The 12879-nt window shown below is 32.3% G+C and overlaps 1 protein-coding gene and 1 long non-coding RNA gene across 2 annotated transcripts in view; one reads left to right on the plus strand and one right to left on the minus strand.

Annotated features, from left to right (window-relative positions):
• The window catches only part of LOC130899408 (probable multidrug resistance-associated protein lethal(2)03659), a 66522-nt gene extending 57917 nt beyond the window's left edge, over positions 1–8605 (minus strand). The window contains exon 1 of the mRNA XM_057809333.1: positions 8259–8605. The gene's annotated coding sequence lies outside the window, so the exon portion shown is untranslated. The remainder of the gene's footprint in view (positions 1–8258) is intronic.
• Positions 8372–10261, plus strand: LOC130899410 (uncharacterized). Its single transcript, XR_009060022.1, has 2 exons — positions 8372–8621; positions 10075–10261. It is a non-coding gene; the product is annotated as an uncharacterized LOC130899410 (long non-coding RNA).
• Positions 10262–12879: the final 2618 nt, after the last annotated feature.

Genomic DNA, 12879 nt, shown 5'->3' on the forward strand with positions numbered 1-12879 from the left:
AATACTATAATAGTGACGGAAAGTGTTTTGGAACATGCATAGTCAAGATATCTAGATACCTAACGCACTACTCATTTTTTACCCCACCCGAATAGGGCGCCCTCTATACGCACAGTCTCGTTATTCAATAGCCATAACTAAGTAGAAGTTCTACTTTCTACCTATACTTAAATATTTTAAAACATTACAGATACTTCTGATAACAAATATATAGGTTAAATATGTAGGTACAAAAGAAAAATGAAAAAAACTATTGTAGTAACGATATTTTCCGAGACTTTGCTGTTGGAATTAATTAACTAACTAACCAGAAGCTACAGATACAGACAATGTCAGAAGAATTCTTAGTGAAATGCTTACTTTTGGAATGGTGAGTGCTGTTTGTAGTGAAGTGCTTCGGCTCTTCTACCCCATAAGCAAAGATAGCATAGATATTTACAGTGTCCGTCCTGCATCTCTACCAAAAAACCTACCACCTACATCAAACACAAGAGCGGTCGAACCGATTTGGCTAAAAATTGGTGGAGAGGAAGTTCTCATTCCGAGAATCCTAATGTTTCAATCGATTTGTCGGTTGAGCTTAAGCGACTTCAATGTCGAACTGTCTTGCATTCGCTATTACCATCTTTGAAAGTTTGTAGTCTCTAACCAGAAAATCTATGCTTTCTCGTGGTTAATTATGTGTGGCATGTTCACGGGTCAACTACCACATCTCTAGCTTATCACCAAAAGATAATACACTATGGAAAGCTACCAGAAAATTCAAGAGGCCCACTGTGTCAATCCCCCCTTTAAGAAAACCCGATGGAAACTGGGCTCGCATAAATGATGAAAAAAGCAACACTTAGTTTTCACCCCACTTCTAAGAAACCTACTCAAAATCTGCTAACCAATAATCACCTACTCTAAGAGCAATCACCCTATCAGAAGTATGCAGAGAAATTCAAGTTGTTAAACGCACACAAAGCTTCAAGATATGATGTCATCACCGGGAAAGTATTGAAACGTCTTCCAAGGAAATTCATAGCACTAACCATCCCAATATTCAATAGAATACTACAAATTAATCATTATCCAATACAATGGAAGTATGCACAGATAATCATGCTAGCGAAGTCGGGAAAAACTCACCAAGAACTCAGCTCATACAGGCCAATATCTTCTACATAGAATTAGCGAAATTATATCTAAAGAAGAACTGTTTCCAACACATCAAATTGGATTCAGAGAACAACACTCGACATTCCAACAGTGTCATAGATTAGTAAACAATATCAAACAAGCACTAAAACAAAAGGAATCATGTGGTTCAGCATTTTTAGACATCTAACAGGCTTTCAACAAAGTATGACACCAAGGACTTCTGTTCAAAATAAAACAAAAATTACCCCCTCATACATTCCTTTTACTTAAATATTACTTAAGTAATAGATATAGAACAGTCAAAGTCCAAACCTCCTTAATCAATTATCAACCCATAAAATTAGGCGTTCCCTAAGGAAGTGTCCTTGGTCCTTATCTGTACCTTATGCATACTGCTGATATTCCAACTACCGACGATACTCTAATCGCTACTTTCGCAGATGATACTGCAATAATGTCTTCAGATACAGACCCTACAAAAGCATCCGAAAAACTACAATAAGACAAAAATGTTCTACAAGAATGGCTACAACAGTAGACAAATCCACAAAAATCACGTCACCACAAAACGAGGTTTCTGTCCGCAAGTGACCATTAATAATATGCCTACTCCAGTGAAAACAGAAAGTCAAATACCTCGAACTCCATTTGGACTAAAAGTTAACTTGGAATAGACACATACAAGCGAAAAAAAACACAACTAAAACTAAAACTTCAAAATATGAACTGGCTAATCGGCAGACGATCACAGTTAACAATGGAGAATAAGATACTTATGTACAAAATCATCCTAAAACCAATATGGACATATGGTTTAGAGCTATGGGGTAAGAGTAAACCATCGAACACCAAGATACTGCAAACTTTTCAATCTAAAATACTTCGCATCATAGCTAATGCTCCATGGTTTATAAGCAACCACAAATTACACACAGACTTAGGTATTCCAACCATCAATGAAGTTATTCAGACATCACCAAAATCCACTAACATCCAAGCTTTACACTGGTGCAATTTAACAGAGAAGATTGAAAAGACGCTGGCCAGAAGACCCCATAGAGTGATCTACGGAGACCCATCAGTGGATGATGCCCGCCTCAAGTAATTTAGTAATAATTTACTTATTACTCTATATTTTTTGAGAGGATTGCAACTGAATTAAAAAAAAATGTTCACGGGTCGGAAGATTATTTGCGTTATTTGTTTTTGCGTGTAGTAATAAAACAAAAAACGTCGTCTATCACAAGGTGCTTCAATTAGGAGCGCAACAAAGTTCACCGGGTTAGCTAGTAAAAACATAAATTTGAAAATTTACTGGTTCCGAGGAAACTACCTTCAAATTTCAATTAGACGCCATCAATAAATTTCAAAGTTCATGTTAATGCCCCCAGTCGATATGAAATTGGTTATAACAAATAATATTGTCGTGATCTGTAGACTTGCCCCTCGAAAAAAAATAATGCAGTTAAAATCACTACAGAAATGGAGATTATCAGTAAGATTATCTACATGTTTGCTTAACTCACGAAAATATTAATCTTTTTATACGTTATTAATATTAATAATATAGATAAAATATTAATATGTATTGTTTAAACTTTAACGATAAGTGAGCTATCAGAACATGTGGAATTGAAATGATATGAGTTATTATTTCACTATTGATAAATATTTTATCAATAAAAACCGACACGGGATTGATAATCTATTAAAAAATCGTTAGTTGTAGCATGAAGTGCGCAAAACGAAGAATAAAATTTTATTAATATATTAATCAAAGCAAATTAACAACGTTGATATGCAATGAGTATGCTATAGACCAGAGGTGTCAAACTCAATTTTGCAGAGGGCCATATATTAAATTTTGAATTCGTAGTTGGACCAGATTGAAAATAAAAAAAAAATTAACAGAATTATTATAACATTTTATTTATTAAATTATATAAGTATACGGTTGTTAAAAATCATATCAAAGTTATAAAAGATGGTAGGTAATTATGTTGAGCTCGAGGATCCAGATACCTGACTTCTCTTGTTTTTGACCAGCTCATTGATGTCAGGTAGCATATTCGTTGTAGTTATTTTGAGAATTGATTGGAGATGTTCATTCGTAAGTCTTGTGTTTGTTCTTATTTATATTCATGACATCTGCTCACATAAATAGGTGCTACCAAACATGCAGAGAATGCGTGCCGCATGCTTTTTCAATTCCGGGTAATTATCCAAACTCTTGAAATATCGTGTATAAAATGTAATCTCATTTTCCTTCAAAATACTGTCCGATTGAAGATCTATCAACTCCATTTGCAAATGAGCTGGTGCCTGTTATTTATATTATAACGATTGTTATTTTGCAGAACTTGAGAATACTCATCAATTTTTTTTTTTTTTGGCTCGATGTGCCAAGTGATTTTAAATGAGGGAAATGGTCCAAAGTTTGATTTATTACCTGATTTTCTCACAGCCTCAACTGGTTTACCTTTTTCTAACATGAAAGCTTGAATTGTATCACATAATGCAAAAAATATTTCTAAAACTATTCCTCGACTGGGCCAAAGAACTTCGGTGAAATAAGGAACATCGGAAAACGTTTCGTCCAAATCTTGTAAAAATTGCCTGAACTGTCGGTGATTTTGTCCTCTGCTCCTTATTAAATTTACATTTATTTACAAATTATGGGTTGCATCACATTGTCCATTTTTAAATGTTTGGTTGCCAATAATTCCTGATGAATTATACAGTGACATCCCACAAAATTCCCTGATGTTTTCTGTTCTAATTTAGTTACAACGCCCGAATGTTTGCCAGCCATTGCAGGAGCGTCATCCGCAGCAGTTGTGTATATTTCAGTCGAGTTCATATTCTGCTATCAAATACTCAATTTCAGAATAAATATCATTTGTTGTTGTAGTACCTGTCAATGGAACGCACTCCAGTTCTCCAGTTATTTCAAAGTTACTGTTAATGCCTCGTATAAAAACAACAATTTGAGCTGTATCAACAGTATCAATACTCTCGTCAACAACCAGTGAACCAATGTGTCGATTCTTATTTTTTCAGTGTAAGAAATTTTGACTTCGTATAATAGTGACTATTCAAATTAAACTCCTCACAAACAGCAACTGTTCGATTACAAATCAAACACAGTGGTTTACATTTCTATTCTATGAAAATATATGCAATTTCCCATTTAGTCTGAAAAACTCTGCACTCACTATCAACTTTACTTTTTGTGACATTATGCCAAAATCGTAATAATTATGGAACTCGACACAACATTTATAAATATCGCACGCGCATGGCACAAACAAATGCACAATACCTTCATAATCACTACTTCGCAGTACAATTAAAATCCTTCTCCAACCGTATCGCTTCGATTACTCGACTCAACTGACTCATTTCGCGATGACGCACTCGTTTTATATAGTTAAGGAAGTTTCTAGTCTAGACTCGAAGTGCGTGGAAGATTCTATCGTTCTCGATAAAAATAATAGGATAATTCCGCTGGCTGCTAAGAGATGGCTTTACTATCTTTCCCTCTCGCTTTTCTACTCACGCGCTGCTCTTGAAATTACTTATAAATATCCGTAGACTTGAGAGTACGAGTATTTAAAACATCCGTAGAGGAATCGAATGAAGTCTAAAAGTTCTAAAAAAATGATTCTTCTTTCTGTGACACATTGCGATCGCGGGCCTTATTGATACGGCCCAGGAGACGGAAGTGGCCCGCATATATTTTAGTATACAGAAAATTTTACCCAAGGACTATAAAAGAAATGAGAAACCATAGAAGAAATAAATTTCTTACTAGGAACATACATCAAAAAGATTTTGACAAGATGAAACAGTTACCAAGTCCAAGACATCCTCTTTCAAATTATTTATCTACTGGTTTGAATCCACCAACAGAAAAGGGGCGCAGATTGATAATAGTACACATCGGCAGTTCAAACGGTTTTTTTGTTTTTTCTATTTGATAAATTGACCTACTACGTTTTTCCACATTTCAATATTAGAAATGTTTGATTGCGTTTTAACACCTCCTCTAAATATTTTCAATATATAATTAGGATTCATGATAATTTTCTTCAGAATGTTTCTGTGGCATATACAACGATCTAAAAATCTACATATCTCCTAAACCTTGAATTTTTGCGAGTTAAACAACCTGTACAATCTTTAGAGTGTACAGGTTGTACCTATAAAAGATACGAATTATTAACCAATGGACATGATCCGCCTCTGGTCTTCAGGTAGTAGTTTAGAATTATTTAATCCTTCAAATATGGACAATGGACATACTTAATCATCCATCCAAAATTATAAGATATAATTCAAAAAATATACTTAAATAGTTCTTATTTCGCAACTTCAAATGCCTATAACTCGTAAGAGAAAAATGTTTTTATGTCACAGCATTATTTTCACATCATCTACTCACTACCATCAAGTCCCGTAACACCCTGTATTGTATATAATTTAATAGATTTGAGATTTAAATTTAATTAAAACCAAAATTATATTCATAATATTCTTAAATATTTTAAAGTTAGTTATTGTCTATAATATATATAGTGGATAGTTGTATTTAACATATTTATGAGTATTGGACTTGACCGTAAACTGTTATTTAGTGTGTAATTAAAAACCCAGTGATCTTGAAAATGTTTATTCTCCACCCTGTATTCCCGATTGAGGTAAGTCTTTATTTCCATTTACAAGAGATTTACGAAAATTCTAAGCAGCAAATTTTCTTCGGAATTCGTATTAGTAGTCAAAATTTAAAAAGTCCATCCATCATCGTGATTTAAAGGGTTATTTTTTGTCTCTTGAATAACTCGTTTATTTTCAATTTTACACGAAAAATAGTTATCGCAAAAGTTGTTTAAAATTAAATTTCCTACCATTTTGGTTCTCATCAATTTTTTCCTAGAATCGATTTTTTTCGATTTATACCCTAAAAGATGGGGATAACCTAAGTATTCTATTATCGCGTTTATTATTGATGTTGTATTATTATTTTTTCTGTTTGTCTTTTTATTGTTGATTGTCGTTGTAAATTGGATGTGTTGAAAATGTTATTTGCTACAATTATGATTCCGATTTTTATATTTTTGGGACGCACGTTCGGGGTAAAGGAAAAAAGGGGTGTAAATAATCAGTTTAACGAACAGTTTAATTTATACAATTGAAAACATTCTCTTTTCAGTACACTTTTAAAAGCCTTTCGAAATTTCAATTACGTCTGCTTGGAACGTTTAGCCGATGGCTCGGCTAAATTTTCGTCGTTTGATTCTTCCTCGTAATTATCGATGAATTCGTCCGTCTTCATCCAGCACCTCTCGAATTGAGACAACGTTTTCGCAAGTTTCTCCGTTGCAGTTGTTGCATAAGACGGAACATTTGAGTCCTGATTTGCGACAATCACACATTTTTCCGCACGTTCTTTTGGGGTTTACTGTAGACCTGGATGTGGCCCTTTTGTATACAGGCAACGATTGGAGCAGTTAGATTGAATGTGTGTCCGTTATTCAGAGAAAGCGGAGTCGTCCTTTTCGTTCTCATCCCAGCTCAATACTGACTGTGTCGTCTCGTTCCTTGTCCCCACTTTCTTAGGCCAATGTACCTGCGTACTTAAGCCTTCAGTCAGGATTCACTCGAGGAGTCGGAAAAAATAATCAATGATAATTGACATACTTATCCATAAATCCACTTCAGCTATTATTGCAGTAATTATGAATTGAAGAGAACCTGAATTGAGAACCTAAATAGAGATTTAACGAGATTCAATAAACGAAAATTCTCCTCCACCTTTCCGCAGGTATAAATCGAAACATATCTATTCTAAGAAAAATTGATGAAAATCAAAGTTGTAGAAAATTTAATTTGAAACAAATTTGTTTATTACAATTTTTCGTAAAATTGAAAATACACGAGTTATTCGATAACCAAAAATTCACCCCCTCTTTTCGAGTATAAATCGAAAAAATCGATCTTAGAAAAAAATTGTAGGAAATTTTAATTTTAAACAACTTTTGTAATAACTATTTTTCATGTAAAATTGAAAATAAACGGGTTATTAAGGCAATAAAAAGTGACCCTTTAAATCAAGATGGCGGATGCAGCAACAAGTCTGGTACCTCTACTTTTTGACTACCAGTAATCCCCTCCCAACGAATTCCGAAGGAAATTTGCTTCTTAGAATTTTCGTGAATCTAATTGACTAATCCGATTGGGCTAACTACAAACAGTCCCTATCATATTAAAATTTCAAACCCAACAACGATAAATCAATATAAATCATATGTACACTGTATTAAAGTCAACCAAGTATCATAATAGTGCGTCTCTGCACAATTTCCTCCCACAAATAGTTATAAATTTACGACTTTTGGATCTTACCGAATTTTATTATGTTTATATTGTGAAAAATACTATATACTGTATATTAATCAGTTAATTGTGTCCCGGGTAGTTGATATCGATAGACCGGAAGATATTATAAGGCTACTACACCTACTGACAATAGATTTTTAAGCCTGCAAGCTTCACAAATCATATAACGACAAGACAACTTCAACAAGAGTTAGCTGAAACTCGAAATGTAAAAGTAGCTTTACAAACCGTGAAAACCAAAGTTTTTATCTGTTTTATGCTGTTTATCATTTTTTTGCCACGTTTTCATTTCTTTAAGTGAATATATGTGTTAGCCCAATGTTCAGCCGTACGTTGAAAAGCGGATGTTTGTGCAAACATTAGACGCATCGTGTAGTACCGGCTTTAGTTTTAATATAACATTTTCTCGAAGTTTAGACCAAAATTACATATACACATTTCTTTTATATAATTTTCTGTCTTTAATTGAAATATAGGAAACTATATGAGAACATTCAAATAAATAATGATAGTTATTCCATCTTATTGCAATGATCGGAAATATATATAATATATATATATATATATATATATATATATATATATATATATATATATATATATATATATACATCATTTTTGCATTTATTTAGATGAGAATCAATTTTTTCAAGCGGTACAACAAAAAGAACACTGTATAATACGATTTTTATAAATATTTTCAATAATCAACTTACGTGTTTGAAAAAAATTCACCCTCTGAAAGTAGGCACGTGTCGAAACTTAATTTATATTTCGAACGATTTGTAATGTACGAAATTCCTTGCTAACTCTTGTCTATTTCAGTATTCATGAACGGCAACACTCGAGGTGAAGGTTAAGATAAAAAAAAACACTATTATTTCGTACTCATCGTATAAACGTGAATATTGTTACAAGTAAATGCTTAACTTAACTGTTTAACGACTGATGTACAACTGATTAATTATGAATGTACACGTTCGATATCAAGTTTGATAAACTGGGATTTATAGTGGGAATTCACTACAAATAAAAGCCTAGTGTATGGACTTTATATTGCACAACGTTAACTTTATTTTGTAAGTAATCCATTACAGGTATTTCGTAATTTGTAATTCATATTGATGTTATTAACAAAATAAGTACATGTTGATTTAATACCTTTGAAAAATTCCGAGTAAATATTGTTATGAACACGTCATCGACGTCGGCCGTGAAGCCGATCCTTATAATGGAATTATAAAATTTGCCGATTTCGCAGCGCCTTTGATATGCTTTTTCTAAACAAGTTGTTTATATTTTATTTTTTTCAAATAATTTCTAGGAAGATAGTTCTATTTATTTTTTATGTATTCAATTAAAGATATTCATGAGTTAAATTCTGATTTGATTAGATAAAAAACTATTCCTTTATTTACTTTCGTAATTTGTAATTCATATTGATGTTATTAACAAAATAAGTACATATTGACTTAATACCTCCAAAAATTTCCAAATAATTCATAAATAGCAAACGCTGTTTAAACAAGGATTAATATGAGTATAAAGTGTTGCAATAACATTATAATAAAATAAGTAATGCAAAGACTAGGAAATAAAAAACTTAATAAGCTCTCGGTAGTAGAAAGCAAAGTAAAATTTTCCAAGAATAAAAGTTATGAACTCGTCATCGACGTCGGCTGTGAAGCCTATCCTGTCCGGTTATATGGAATTATAAAATTTGACGTATTCGCGATATCCTTCTTTACTTTCTAGAATTCTAGAAAAGTAAATGTTCAGTTTAGTTTGCAATATAATGCCAAGTTTTAGTGTTTAAATAATTTAAGTGAGTAAAAGACATTGGTTTTAAATTCACCCCACCTATAGACATAGTATAAATAAAAAAGAAATTCAGCCTAGTGTATGGACATATATTGCAGAACGTTAAACTTATTTTGTATGTTATCAATTACAGGTATTTTGTTTCGAAATTTGTAATTCATATTGATGTTATTAACAAAATAAGTACATGTTGATTTAATACCTTTCAAAAATTCCGAGTAAATCATAAATATTCAATGCTGAACAAGAATTCATTTGAGTATAAAATAATAGTATAACAGTATAATAAAATAAGTAATACAAAGACTAGGAATTAAAAAAGTTAATATATTCTCGGAAGTACTCGCAGTAGGCAAAGTAAAATTTCCAAAGACTAGCAATTATTATTGTTACGAATTTATTCACGACGTAGGCCGTGAAGCCAATCCTGTCCGGATAATGGAATCCTAAAATTTGAGGGAATTCGCGCCGTCTTTGATATGGCTTTTATTTTATTTGTTTGTTATATTTTTTAAAAATAATTTATAAGAATGTCTTTTTATTTATTTTGTTTTTATTTCTTTACTTACTGGAATTCTAGAAATGTTATTTCTGACATAAAATCGAGCATGTTTTGCGGAATTCTTAATTACTGTATGTCCAAAATTAATGAATTAAAGTTTGAATTGTTACCTCATGCACCCTATTCGCCGGATTATTTTCTGTTCCCAGACTTAAAAAATGGCTCGGTAGTCAAAGATTTTCCAACAATGAAGAGTTTCGGCAGTTGATGGCTATTTTAAGGAGCTTGACGATTTTTATTGTAAAATGGGTATCGAACTTATTGAACATCGCTGTGAGAAATGTATGGAGCTGATAGGATATTACATTAAAAAATAAATATATTTTTTTTCCAAAATTTTTGTGTTTTCTTTATTGGGCCAGGTACTTCTGAGACCATTCTCTTACGATTTAGAGAGTTATTAAAGAGAAATGCAAACAGGACGTAAAATCTATATTTTAAAATCTATATTTTAAATAGAAAATCATTCAGAAGAAAAACTTCGAAGGAAAATGCATGCGTTCTTTTTTAAGAAAATAATTTCCTATAACAAAGTTCTTGCCACGGTTCCAGATGATAAGTATTACCCTGAAATGAGACGAAGCACACTATGGAAACTTTTTTTGCTAGAAAAATGTTGATTTAATACCTGAACACTTTCAAGTCATTCATAAAAAGTATTAATATAAGTATAGAATTAAGAAATAACAGTAATAAAATAAATAATGCGAAGACTAAGAAATAAAAAAATTTGTTCTCGGAAGTAGTAGACAAAGTAAAATTACCAAAAACTAGGAAGTTAATATTATTACGAACTCATCAACGACGTCGGCCGTGAAGCCGATGCTGTCCGGTTATAATAAAATTACTTTACTTTCCAGAATTCTAGTAATGTCAATGTTCAGTGGAGTTAGTTAGTTTATAATATAGTGCCAAGTGTTAGTGTTTAAATAAATTAACTGAGTAAAAGACATTACTTATTAACAGAAAATCTTGTTTCAATATGATACAGATAATATAAAAAAAACGCCTATTTTAGACACAAAATAAATAAGTGTTTGATGAAAAACTGATTTAAATAACCTGAATGAAAATCAAGGTCATTTAGAACGACTTGACTGAACCTAACATAAGTTTTTCAATAATCTTATCTTTATATACTAGGCTCATATTTTTGTATTATATTTTCAGTCCAAATGAGATTTCGAATGTGAAATAGTGGAGATTTGACACTTGGAAATCGTTCGCGTTCAAGACGTCCACCTGCATGGCATATTGAGGTTACTAAGGAAGCCGTATAAAACCAACCTAGTACTAGCAATCGCCGATTATAGGGACTCCATTGGGCTTTCTAAAGCCATCTCCATTTAAAATTTGGTGGAAATATGAAGGTTTAGTGTACTTCGCAATCCGATTCCCGATGGTTGAGCTATCAGTGCCAAGGTATATAGGAGAAATAGCGACAAGGGCTGATCCATCTTTGACGCCAGCAGGAGGTCACATAGTCGTGTTCAATTCAAGAACTTGTAATTTAATTTTGATAACAATAGATACAAGTAAAAGGTAGGTATTTTATTAATGTACACTTGAAAAACTTAACATATAATAACTTGTAGATATACACGTACATATTGCGATCTTCTCTTGAGGACATCCAGAGAAGCACTACCATGCACGGAATGAGGCAGCCTATTTAAATTCCATAACCGTGGTGAATGATTTGTCTTAACAGCTAGAGGTATGTTGAGGGGTATGACGCAAAACTCCGCCAAAATTGAAGAGGTGGTACGACAAGGGATTCCAACAAACAAAATAGAAAAAGACAAAATACATATATTTAAATAACAAAATCAATTTTTCTTTTACGTCTTCTCCCGAAACCTACTCATGAGATACCTACTATGAGATACTTTATGAGCATTAACAACCATAACATTTAAGTTAAAACACACGCACTGGAATAATGAGAAACAGAAAGAAATTTTAGTTTTTTAACTTAGAACTATGTTGAAGTTTGATTGAGGTTAGGTCTAGCTAGACGTTACGTAGTCGAAAAGCGCGCGCAAGTGTGGCGCGGTAAAGTTCAAATTTTGATGCGTTCATTCCCAAACGTTTGCCATTATACAAAGTTATTATATTATATCGAATTAGTCAAATATTAAAGGAATGTAGTTACATAAAATCTGTATAGCGACAAAATATATCAATAAAATCATAATGTTCAATTAGTGGTCCATAATCATTTATTAAGAAAGCCTATTTCATTGATTTTGTAAAACCCTTCATTAACATCTATTACCCTTTGGTGCGGATAATGGCGATTACTGGTGATTCAAAATTTGCACAGGTTTGCTTCTAACATGTACTCAAACAAAATATAACGACGTTTTATTTATATTATCTTTATTTTTCATAATGCAATCATAATTATCCAAAATATTTCTTACATCTTCACCAAAATTGACACATTTTTCTTTATCCGATCTTGTAGCGTACTGTAGCTGAACTTGTTGGCTGTTGATCTTAGATAATTTCCAGCACTAACGGCTTCAAGAGCTTCCCCCCCATTTTACTCTAGTGTATAAGTTCGAAGAAGACTTAATGACGAAATTCTTGCCTTAGACATATTTTGAATCCAAAGAAGCCAAAAAAGCCTGAAGAATGGTTTTACCCAGATCTCAAACACTTGCTGAACGTTTGATTCATCATCTAAACTTACATCAGACAACCCAAAAAAATACCTATATATCACCGACCGTTAAAGAGTAGTTAGAAGTATGAAATAGGAAGATAACCTTTTTAAATGATTGTAATATAGCAGATGATTCACCACTGCACTGCGTTGTGAAATATTGATTGCAGCGTTGTCAAATTAGTGAATCCAATTTTCTTGAAATAAAAAATATCATAATTGAAAGTTTTAAAATTCATTATTTTCACAACTCACAATATGTATATACATATTTTGTTATAGG

Source organism: Diorhabda carinulata, chromosome 11 (assembly GCF_026250575.1).
Source record: "Diorhabda carinulata isolate Delta chromosome 11, icDioCari1.1, whole genome shotgun sequence".
Classification (NCBI taxonomy): domain Eukaryota; kingdom Metazoa; phylum Arthropoda; class Insecta; order Coleoptera; family Chrysomelidae; genus Diorhabda; species Diorhabda carinulata.